At 42.8% G+C, this 12635-nt stretch overlaps 2 pseudogenes; both read left to right on the top strand.

Moving 5' to 3' along the window:
- Window positions 1–2855: 2855 nt before the first annotated feature.
- Window positions 2856–3034, top strand: LOC128923209 (5.8S ribosomal RNA; annotated as a pseudogene).
- Window positions 3035–3480: 446 nt separating this feature from the next.
- LOC128923411 (large subunit ribosomal RNA) lies at window positions 3481–6254 on the top strand (annotated as a pseudogene).
- Window positions 6255–12635: the final 6381 nt, after the last annotated feature.

Below are 12635 nucleotides of genomic sequence, written 5' to 3'. Positions count from 1 at the left end.
TGTTCTACTTTCATTGGTTTTTAGATCAAGAGGTAATGATTAATAGAAGCAGTTTGGGGCATTAGTATTACGACACGAGAGGTGAAATTCTTGGACCGTCGTAAGACTAACTTAAGCGAAAGCATTTGCCAAAGATGTTTTCATTAATCAAGAACGAAAGTTAGAGGTTCGAAGGCGATCAGATACCGCCCTAGTTCTAACCATAAACGATGCCAGCTAGCAATTGGGTGTAGCTACTACTATTTGACTCAACACGGGAAAACTTACCAGGTCCGAACATAAGCGTGTAAGACAGATTGATAGCTCTTTCTCGAATCTATGGGTGGTGGTGCATGGCAGGTCTTAGTTCGTGGAGTGATTTGTCTGGTTAATTCCGATAACGAACGAGACACAAATATATTAAATAGATGCTTTCAGGATTATGGTGTTGAAGCTTATATAGCCTTCATTCATGAGTTCATCTTGAATGTGCAAGTGTTTGAATGTGTTAATATAAGTGGAGCCGTACCTGTTGGTTTGTCCCATTATAAGGACACTAGCTTCTTAAATGGACAAATTGCGTCTAGCAGTAACGAGATTGAGCAATAACAGGTCTGTGATGCCCTTAGATGTCCTGGGTTGCACGCGCGCTACAATGAAAGTATCAACGTGTATTTCCTAGACCGAGAGGTCCGGGTAAACCGCTGAACCACTTTCATGCTTGGGATTGTGAACTGAAACTGTTCACATGAACTTGGAATTCCCAGTAAGTGTGAGTCATTAACTCGCATTGATTACGTCCCTGCCCTTTGTACACACCGCCCGTCGCTACTACCGATTGAATTATTTAGTGAGGTCTCCGGACGTGATCACTGTGACGCCTTGTGTTTCACGGTTGTTTCGCAAAAGTTGACCGAACTTGATTATTTAGAGGAAGTAAAAGTCGTAACAAGGTTTCCGTAGGTGAACCTGCGGAAGGATCATTATTGTGTTCCTATCCGTAAATATTATAAAAAACAAACAAACAAACAAACAAAAAAAGAATAAAAAAGAAAAATTATTTTCTTTTTTTTCTTTTCATTCATTTATTTGAATGTTTTTCTTTTTTTCTTTTTTTTTACTCCTTGTATTGTAGCATAATGAAAACAAGTAAGGAAGGGCTAAGTTCGGGTGTAACCGAACATTTTATACTCTCGCAATTTATTGATGTAATTTTATAAAGACAACACAATTCGACCCATATATTCGGCATAAAGTTCAATAGAATAACGAAAACCATTATAAATAGTATATGGGGACTGAGGTAATTCCTAAACCGATTTCACTCGTTTTCACCACCAAGATACAATGTATCGAAGACTATACGATCACTTAATTTAATATTACTTATAATTAGGTATATAGGATCTGGGGGAAATTATGACCCGATTTTTACCATTTCAGGTACAGAGAGAAACTGTTATAGGAAAAAAATTCAGAGGGAATGAATTACATTAAAATATCTGAGGGATTTACCTATATTTTCGGTGAAAAATTAACCTTAGGCACTGAGTTCTTCATGCTTGATATCAGGTGCCTTGAAAAGTCATGGTCCGATTTTGACAATTTTTCCACAAGTGATGTCACAGCTCAAATACAGTATTTGTGTAAAGTTTTATTCCGCTAGCTTCATTGGTTCCTTATGAATACATTATAAAGTGAACGAATCAGATGGAATTCAAAATTTGGTTATATGGGAAGTAGACGTAGTTGTGAACCGATTTCGCCCATATTCCACCCGTGTCATCAGGGTGTCAAGAAAGTGTTATATACCGAATTTCATTGAAATCGGTCGAATAGTTCTTGAGATATGGTTTTTGACCCATAAGTGGGCGACGCCACGCCCATTTTCCATTTTGTAAAAAAATCTCAGTGCAGCTTTTTTCTGCCATTTCTTATGTAAAATTTGGTGTTTCTGACGATTTTCGTTAGGGAGTTAACCCACTTTTAGTAATTTTCAACCTAACCTTTGTATGGGAGAGGGCGTGGTTATTATCCGATTTCTTTCATTTTTGGACTGTATAAGGAAATGGCTAAAAAAAATGACTGCAGAAAGTTTGGCTTATATAGCTTTATTGGTTTGCGAGTTATATACAATAAACTTATTTGAGGGCGGGGTCACGCCCACTTTTCCAAAAAAATTACATCCAAATGTGCCCCTCCCTAATGGGATCCTATGTTCCAAATTTCATTTTCATAACTTTATTTATGACTTAGTTATGACACTGTATAGGTTTTCGGTTTCCTCCATTTTGTGGGCGTGGCAGTGGACCGATTTTGCCCATTTTCGAAAGCAACCTCCTCAGGATGCCAAGGAACATGTGTTCCAACTTTCATTAAGATATCTTAATTTTTACTCAAGTTATCGCTTGCACGGACAGACGGACAGACGGACAGACGGACGGACAGACATCCGGATTTCAAATCTACTCGTCATCCTGATCATTTATGTATATATAACCCCATATCTAACTCTTATATTTCTTGGTGACACAAACAACCGTTATGTGAACAAAACTATGATACTCTGTGCAACAGGTTGCGAGAGTATAATTATATCGCATACATTGTATTTGAACGCAACAAAACTTTAAACATATATAGTTGTACTTACTATTTATGAAAATAATATAAATGATAAGTTAATTTGTTCTCATTACTGTTTTTGTTGGACTAAGACATGCGCAATTTGTAAATGTTTGGGTTGAAAATTACAATTTATTGAAAGATGTTTTAAAATAGTTTATATAATATACGAAAACGAAATGTGATATAATTGTTATTCTTTCAATAAATTAAAAACTCTTGACGTTAAATTAAAATAAACAAAAAATTATCACTCTAAGCGGTGGATCACTCGGCTCATGGGTCGATGAAGACCGCAGCTAACTGTGCGTCATCGTGTGAACTGCAGGTCACATGAACATCGACATTTTGAACGCATATTGCAGTCCATGCTGTTATGTACTTTAATTAATTTTAAAGTGCTGCTTGGACTACATATGGTTGAGGGTTGTAAGACTATGCTAGATTAGTTGCTTATTCTTTTAGTCAATTAAAAGAATTTAAGCACATGGTATATTACTGGATTGTATTTTTCAATCCATAATATTAATAGCATAAAGAGAAATATAGAAAATATATTATTGAACACCTTATATTTGAACGAAATTTTATAATAAATAAGAATCTTAGTATTCCCAAAAACAATAAAATTTCAATATTATTTCAAATAATATATACATTTAGAGGAACGTCTAGCATAAAATATTATTTTATTCTAGGATTGCCTTAAATGTAAAAAAGCAAGAAAATAATATTGTTGTTATAATGAAGTAGTACGCGGGATGAAAAGATTGAATATTTATTATTAAGAAAATTATTGGTGTTAAGAAATAATTATGTATGTTTCTTTAAAATAGCAAAAGGCTAAAATATAAAATAAATATAAATATTTTTATACAACCTCAACTCATATGGGACTACCCCCTGAATTTAAGCATATTAATGAGGGGAGGAAAAGAAACTAACAAGGATTTTCTTAGTAGCGGCGAGCGAAAAGAAAATAGTTCAGCACTAAGTCACTTTGTCTATATGGCAAATGTGAGATGCAGTGTATGGAATATCTTAATATCTAGTATGAGAAATTAACGATTTAAGTCCTTCTTAAATGAGGCCATTTACCCATTGAGGGTGCCAGGCCCGTATAACGTTAATGATTACTAGAAAGATATTTTCAAAGAGTCGTGTTGCTTGATAGTGCAGCACTAAGTGGGTGGTAAACTCCATCTAAAACTAAATATAACCATGAGACCTATAGTAAACAAGTACCGTGAGGGAAAGTTGAAAAGAACTCTGAATAGAGAGTTTAATAGTACGTGAAACTGCTTAGAGGTTAAGCCCGATGAACCTGAATATCCATTATGAAAAATTCATCATTATAACTGTGATATTTATAATATTATAGTAATAGTGTGCATTTTTTTCATATAAGGACATTGTAATCTATTAACATAATAAAATATTTATCAAAAGATCATTGGTGTTAAGTTTATTCAAATTAATTTGCTTTTAGCTTATTAACATAGAATAAATACTGATGATTTGATAAAGTGTTGATAGATTTTACATATATAATGCTTAAATTCTTTTGAATTTTACAATAATATTATTATCATTGATTTTAATACTAATTGTATGCATTTATATGATTAACAATGCGAAAGATTCAGGATACCTTCGGGACCCGTCTTGAAACACGGACCAAGGAGTCTAACATATGTGCAAGTCATTGGGTTATATTAAACCTAATGGCGAAATTAACTTAACTTTTATATAATGGGATTAATTTTTAGTGAAATATTTCACTATTAATTCAATCCCGGGGCGTTCCTTATAGTTATGTATAATGATAATTTATTATTATTTATACCTCTAACTGGAGCGTACCTTGAGCATATACGCTGTGACCCGAAAGATGGTGAACTGTACTTGATCAGGTTGAAGTCAGGGGAAACCCTGATGGAAGACCAAAACAGTTCTGACGTGCAAATCGATTGTCAGAATTGAGTATAAGGGCGAAAGACCAATCGAACCATCTAGTAGCTGGTTCCCTCCAAAGTTTCCCTCAGGATAGCTGGTGCATTTAAATATTATGTAAAATAATCTTATCTGGTAAAGCGAATGATTAGAGGCCTTAGGGTCGAAACGACCTTAACCTATTCTCAAACTTTAAATGGGTAAGAACCTCACCTTTCTTGATATGAAGGTTGAGGTTATGATATAATGTGCCCAGTGGGCCACTTTTGGTAAGCAGAACTGGCGCTGTGGGATGAACCAAACGTAATGTTACGGTGCCCAAATTAACAACTCATGCAGATACCATGAAAGGCGTTGGTTGCTTAAAACAGCAGGACGGTGGACATGGAAGTCGTAATCCGACAAGGAGTGGGTAACAACTCACCTGCCGAAGCAACTAGCCCTTAAAATGGATGGCGCTTAAGTTGTATACCTATACATTACCGCTAAAGTACATGATTTATAATACAATTTCGGTTGGATTATAAATTTTGAAACTTTAGTGAGTAGGAGGGTACAATGGTGTGCTTAGAAGTGTTTGGCGTAAGCCTGCATGGAGCCGCCATTGGTACAGATCTTGGTGGTAGTAGCAAATAATCGAATGAGGCCTTGGAGGACTGAAGTGGAGAAGGGTTTCGTGTGAACAGTGGTTGATCACGAGTTAGTCGGTCCTAAGTTCAAGGCGAAAGCCGAAAATTTTCAAGTTTTAATGAATTGTTGAGAATATATTATGTTTTCTTCATAGTAATTAAACACTTGAATAATTTTGAACGAAAGGGAATACGGTTCCAATTCCGTAACCTGTTGAGTATCCGTTTGTTATTAAAAATGGGCCTTGTGCTCATCCTGGCAACAGGAACGACCATAAAGAAGCCGTCGAGAGGTATCGGAAGAGTTTTCTTTTCTGTTTTATAGTCGTACTACCATGGAAGTCTTTCGAAGAGAGATATGGTAGATGGACTAGAAGAGCATGACATTTACTGTTGTGTCGATATTTTCTCCTCGGACCTTGAAAATTTATGGTGGGGTTACGCAAACTTCTCAACAGGCCGTACCAATATCCGCAGCTGGTCTCCAAGGTGAAGAGTCTCTAGTCGATAGAATAATGTAGGTAAGGGAAGTCGGCAAATTAGATCCGTAACTTCGGGATAAGGATTGGCTCTGAAGATTGAGATAGTCGGGCTTGATTGGGAAGCAATACCATGGTTTATGTAGTCGTTCTGGGTAAATAGAGAATTTCGGTTCTTGTTCCCCGGATAGTAGTTACGTAGCCAATTGTGGAACTTTCTTGCTAAAATTTTATAAGAATTATATCGCAAGATATATATTCTTATTTAATTATAACGATTATCAATTAACAATCAATTCAAAACTGGCACGGACTTGGGGAATCCGACTGTCTAATTAAAACAAAGCATTGTGATGGACCTAACGGGTGTTGACACAATGTGATTTCTGCCCAGTGCTCTGAATGTCAAAGTAAAGAAATTCAAGTAAGCGCGGGTAAACGGCGGGAGTAACTATGACTCTCTTAAGGTAGCCAAATGCCTCGTCATCTAATTAGTGACGCGCATGAATGGATTAACGAGATTCCTACTGTCCCTATCTACTCATTCGTTAGTTGGCTTTCGACGCGGATAGACGTGCATGCGCATCGTGATTTTCTTAGTGATTTTTCTAGGCGAGTTGTTGTTGCGATTTTTCGGTATTCTCTTTTGTGCGGTCATTTGTTTACGCGGTGTGTGATAGGCACCGTTATTGCCTGGCGTGCGTGAATAGTGAATACGTGATCGCGTGTGTTGTTGGTGTAAGTGCACATTTTTGTGTATTCTTGCATATCATACGCGCGTGGCTTGCGGTATTTCGGGCGGGTGTTTTTGGTACAGTCCCGGGAGACTGTACGGCGTGTACTGGTAAGTACAACATTGTTGTTTTTCTTAAGTAGCGTGGGTATCCACACGTTTGTTGGTGGTGGGCTGTCCCACAGTTTCAGTGATTTACTGTGTTGTTGGTATTCCCGCTGGCTGGATTGCCTACCGGTGAGTGCTGAGCTGAGCGCCTGGTGTTCGGTTGCACTTGTTTCGGGTCTGCTCGGACAGTTTTGCCCAAAGGGTGCTAGCGACTGTACCAGTGCTGAAGTAGCTGACTGGTGTACAGATTACGGTCGTAGAAGTAACTGTTTAGCCTACGGTGCGATTCGGTGCAGTACCACAGCGGTTGACTCGCGACCGTTACGGGGACATAGATCCGTCCGGCGGTCTTTTTGAGTAACCCTTTCTGGGCCTTTGGCTGGAGTTGTGGGCTGTGCCATCGCGAGAGCGCCTTAATCGACCGCTTGGGTGGTGACTGCTACAGAGCGGGTGTGCGTGTGGGTCGCTCGTGCTTGGAGAGCAGCTGTTCTCGAGTTTTACCTGAGCGGGTGGCTTCTGTGCCAGTGTTCGCCGGCGTAACAGCCTGCCTGGGGGTAGGCCGAAGGTGAGAATGCCTCCACCACGGAGGAGAAGGGTTCAGTCCCTCGCTGAAAGCGACGGAGCGGGCCCCACAACCGTGATGGTTGAAACGTCATCGGGTGACGAGGAGGTGAGGCCAGCGGTGAGGTCTCCGCCGCGGAGGAGGGCGCGTTTGCGGTCGCCTCTGTTGATTAAATCGGAGGATGGCGGGAGTGAGAGCGGTAGCGGAATAGGTGGCACCGCTGAAAAAGCGGTTGATCACCCCGCAGTTTCGGGTACTGCTAAGCCGGCTGAGAGTAGCGGTAACAGCGGCACTGGGAAGAGCGTCGCGGATAAGGGCGTCGCTGATGAGGGCGTCGCGAAAAAGGGCGTCGCTAAAAAGAGCGTCGCGAAGGGGGGTTCGACGAAAGTCAGCTCGGTAAATGAGGGGGGGGAAAGTGAGTGTGGAGGTAATGGGGTGTGGTTGGGGGAGGCGCTATCAGCCATGTCGCTGCCATGAAGGCAGTGACGTCTGAATTAAACGCCTTGGTGTTTGGGGTGAAAGATTTTGAGGTCACTGATGGAGCTTGCCTCGAATTACGAGGCGCTCCTGATGACGGTAGTAACCGAGAATGCCCATCTTCGCGGTCAGGTTGACGCTCTCAGGGGGGGTTGTGGGGGATCTATTCCCCAACCGAAGAGGTCGGTTGTGGGTTTGGCTCCGGCTAAGTCGGTGCGTGCGCCTCCAGCACCTGTGTTGGAGGCGATTGCTCCGGCATTGCCGAAGCCCGTGGAGACGTGGTCGGTGGTGGTGCGAAGCAAAGCCCCGACCACCTCCTCTAAGGAGGTGATTAAGAAGGTCGTGAAGGAGGTGGGACCTTCCCTCGGCGTGCGAGTACACGAGGTGAAGCCGATTAAGGGTGGTGGGGTGTTATTCGCACCCCCTCTGTTTTAGAGAGGGAAAAGGTGGCGAATAATGCCAAATTCGGGGAGGTGGGATTGAATGTGACTGTGAACCGGAAGTTGGGTCCGCGGGTTGTGGTTCAGGGGGTTCACACCGAAATCTCCCATGATGACTTCATGGAGGAGCTCTTTCGGTTGAACCTCCAGGACGTCAGCCCTGAGGCACCAAAGTCAAATGTGCGGATGGTCAGTCGGCCCTGAAAGGTGGCCGCTGAAGGTAGCACCAACGTTGTCCTTGAGGGTTCGGACAAATCAATGTCCGCCCTCTTGGAAGCGGGAAGGTGCTACATAAAATGGTTTTCCTTCAGGGTTCGACCGGATACCCCTGTTGCTGGCTGCCTCCGGTGTATGGGTTTTAACCATAGAGTGGCTGAGTGTAGGGCGTAAATCAGATGTCTGTAGGAGGTGCGGTCAGGAAGGCCACAGAGCTGCCGGTTGCATCAATGCACCCCATTGTCGCAACTGTGCATTTAAGGGTAGGCCAGCTGGGCATCTTATGATGTCCGCTGTCTGCCCGATATACTGTGGCGTTGTTGAGCGCTCCCTCGCCAGACACTGATGGAAGGTATTTTTCAGCTAAATTGTCAGGGATCGTATGCCGTGATGTGTGACTTGGGGGGTTGTATGCTTGAGGGTGGGTGCGGCATTGCCTTACTCCAGGAGCCCTACACCACCAATGGTGTGGTTCGGGGTCTTCCTGGAGTTTTCAGGGTCTTTACGGACCTTGGGGGTAATGCCGCAATTGTTGTGACTGATCCAAACTACGATTGCGTAGTGTTGGATTCGTCGCAACAGGGGGTGTGTGTTTCAGTAGAGGGGGAGTTCGGTAGAATGATTGTCGCTAGGTTGTATTGCAAATTTAGCGAGCCCCTAGAGCCCTACCTGGCGTACCTCTAGTACTGACTGGAACCAATATGGACAGAATGTAAGGGAAGCGGTATTGGAAATACCGCTTAGTGAGTGTGAGGAACTGGGGGTGGACGAGCAAATTGCTCGGCTGTATGAGTTGGTTTGGTGTGTTAATGATAGGGTTTTCAGGAAGTATGAAAGTTTTAGGATTAGGAAAATTAAATGGTGGACGAATGAGTTAACCTCGAAGAGGAGGACTGTCCGGCGGTTGAGACGAAAGTTTCAGCGTGCTCGGCGGTCCAATTCGGATAGGTTATCCCAGATCAGATATGATTTTAGTTGTGCGGTTAGAGAGTATAAGGATATGCTTGTGAGAATAAAAGAAGAGGAATGGAGGAGCTTTGTTGGGGAGAATAGGGACGACCCCTGGGGGCAGGTCTACAGGATCTGCAGGGGTCGTAAGAGGGAGGATATCACCTCTCTCCGCGTTGGTGACTCTGTGTTATCAACGTGGAGAGAGTGTGCGGAGGTTCTGTTAGGAGTGTTCTTTCCCAGGGCTGAGGTTCAGGCACCTCAAGCACAAGAGGTACCTGTTCCTCCACTAGAAGATGAGGAATTGGGATACGCCTTTGCCCTGGTTAGGTTTAAACGGTCCCCAGGTTTTGATGGTTTGAACGGAGAGATGTGCAAAAGCTTGTGGAAGTTCATTCCGGAATACTTGGAGGCCATTTATAACTAGTGCGTGAGGGAGGGATATTTTCCACGTGAGTGGAAAAGTGCCAGGGTCGTCCCTCTCCTGAAGTCCCCTAATAAGATCAGGAGTGATCCTCGTTCTTATCGGGGCATCAGCCTTCTTCCGGTGCTTGGAAAAGTACTGGAGAGGGTTATGGTGGAACGACTTCAGGAGCTAACGCGGGGTATGTTGTCGGATAGGCAGTATGGGTTCAGGAAAGGACGCAGTGTGGAAGATGCGTGGATGTATGTGCAGAATGTTGTTAGGGAGAATGTCAACAAGTATGTCCTAGGCATATTTGTTGACTTCAAGGGGGCATTCGATTATCTGATCTGGGATCGAGTGATAGAACGGTTAGAGGAACTTGGCTGTCCGGAAATTAGTCTCTGGCGAGGCTACTTTTCGGACAGAAAAGCCTCTATCGTTGGAATGAATGGGAGTGTGGAGATTGGAGTGGCTCGCGGCTGTCCACAGGGATCCATCTGTGGTCCATATATATGGAACCTCATGATGGACTCTCTGCTTGGGCAGCTCGAACCACTCTGTAAGTGTTGTGCGTATGCGGACGATCTTCTTCTCCTTGTTGAAGGTCGTTCAAGGCGTGAGTTGGATCGGGTGGGAGGACAATTTTTAGAAATTGTCCACAACTGGGGGATAAGTGTGGGTGTAGACATCTCGATGGACAAAACGGTGACAATGCTTTTAAAAGGCAGACTGTCACCGGGGCGTCCCCCGGTTGTCCAAGTGAATGGGGTCGGCATCAGGTATGTGCGCAAGTCAAGTACCTGGGGTTGACCATGAGTGAAAGAATGTGTTTTACTTCACACTTGGTGAGTGTGAAGGTGCGACTGCAGGCAGTCGTAGGTAAGGTTATGCGCGTTTTACGGAGTGATTGGGGCCTCGGACGTCGTGCTGTTCGCGCCATATATCGCGGCTTATTTGTGGCTTGTGCCACTTATGGGGCTGCTGTATGGTGGCGAACGGCCACGACGGTCTTCGGTCGCCGAAAGCTCCTCTCCGTCCAGCGTTGCATGATGCTCGCCTGTCTGCATGTATGCCGCACCGTTTCTACGGATGCGTTTCAGGTGTTACTAGGTGCGCCCCCTCTTGACCTGGTTGTCATACAGCGTGCTGTATCATTCAGGTAAAGAAGGGGTCTGAGTGTGTCATTGCTGCGGAATGATTTGATTTCCGATGATGATGTGGAGAGGGAGGGATATCTAGGGAGCAAGAGGCTTCTAGATGATAGGGTCAGGTGTAGGTGGCAAGACCGTTGGGACAGTAGTCTCAATGGTCGGGTGACTTATGAGTACATCCGGGACGTTAGGTATGTAGAAGGAAACCCAGACTTCAGATTTTGTCTAAGTCTGGGTTTCCTGCTTACGGGGCATGGGCCTCTTAATGCATTCTTGCATAAGAGGCACCTTGCAGATAGTCCAGAGTGTATGTGTGGGGCGTGTGTTGAGGATTGGGTGCATGTTATAGCGGAATGCCCGATGTACTCAGACATTAGGGACCTTGGGGGTATGGGGATTAGTTGGACTGATGGACGGTTAGATGTTAGTGGTGTGATCTCCACTAGTCGGAATGCCGAACAGTTAGGGTCGTTTGAAAGATTTGCGCGCGTGTTGTTCAGGCGGCGAAGACAATTGGCTGAAGACCGGGGTTAGCTTCTGGTATGAAAGGTGTATGAATTGGATGAGAGAATGGGATTCTATCCCTGGTCACCAGTCCAGAGCTGTATGGAAGCTCAACTGGTAGTAGTTTCGGCTACGAGGTCTGACCGGAGACTTAATTCTGGTACCACGGGGAGCAGGAGCCCTTAGAGTTCGCTCCAACCTGCTCGTGCGGACTGGCCCCTCGGGGAGTATCGTGGTGGTTGTGGTTCAATACCCAATTTTGATTTTGGTCACTCAATGTGGAGTTGCATTGCAACCGGGTGCCGGACCCAAAGTACGGCAGAGGTTTTAGATAGGCCTCGAACCCCAGCAAGGTGGTTAGTGTGTCCATTCCACACGCCAATTGATACCGAATAATACGTAGCATTTTTGGGGCGCTGATCATCGCATTGATTTGATCCGCTGTGCTTTTGAGCACCGTGGAGTAAGGCCGCCGTCGGCAGGTACCCACGTTAATCCCACGGGACGTTGTCCCTATCTACTTGATTCGATTGTAGAATTTCAGATTGTTCAGACGTGTTTTCGTTTCTGTGCGTTTTCTGTGTCGTGAATTTTTTGTGAATTGGTGTTTTTTGTGTGGGAGCCCTCAGCATTGGATGTAAGTACATTTATTTTGAGTATTTGTGTATTAGTTTGTGATTTGTGGTAGTTTTTTAGCGCATTTGCATACATATTTACGCATTAGTATATTAATATATACGTGTGTGCATATATGTGTGTTTTTCATAAAAAATTTTCATTTTCAATATATGTTCGATTGTATGTGTAGATAAAGTTTGTCAGTACGTGTATACTTTTTCTGTAGTTGGCTTTGTATATTTTTACATTACCGCAAGTGTTTGAATATATTTACGATCGTATGCATATTTTCTCATTTGTTGGTTTGTGGGTGCATATCATAGCTGGCTTTTGAAAATTTCTACATTGCGGCAGGTGTTTGTTTATATACGTGTAGTTGATTGTATATTTTTAAATTTGAATTTGTTTTTGTGAAAAAAAATTTGTTTGAGCAAGTGTTTTTTGTGTGACGTAATGGTTGGCGATCCTGTTGAAAAGCGATCAATAAAAATCACACAGCAGGACAATACTTTTAGCATTATTTCAGATCTACATCGCTCATTTGACACACTTCAATATCCTCTAATATTTTGACAAGGACAGGACGAATATCATATAAATATATGAATTTTAATACAAACTATACATTTTATAACTATATTCATAGGTAATAATTTAAATGTATTAAAAAATAAAAAATATATATATAAATATATGTATATATGTATATAAATTATTCACAGCAAAGCGTGCCCGGGTTTACTAGTAAAGAGATAAAAATCACGTGTCACGTTGTTTGTTTTCGATGGACTCCTAAACTACTGAACC

Source organism: Zeugodacus cucurbitae, chromosome X (assembly GCF_028554725.1).
Source record: "Zeugodacus cucurbitae isolate PBARC_wt_2022May chromosome X, idZeuCucr1.2, whole genome shotgun sequence".
Classification (NCBI taxonomy): Eukaryota; Metazoa; Arthropoda; class Insecta; order Diptera; family Tephritidae; genus Zeugodacus; species Zeugodacus cucurbitae.
This window is presented reverse-complemented; position numbering and strand designations above follow the sequence as displayed.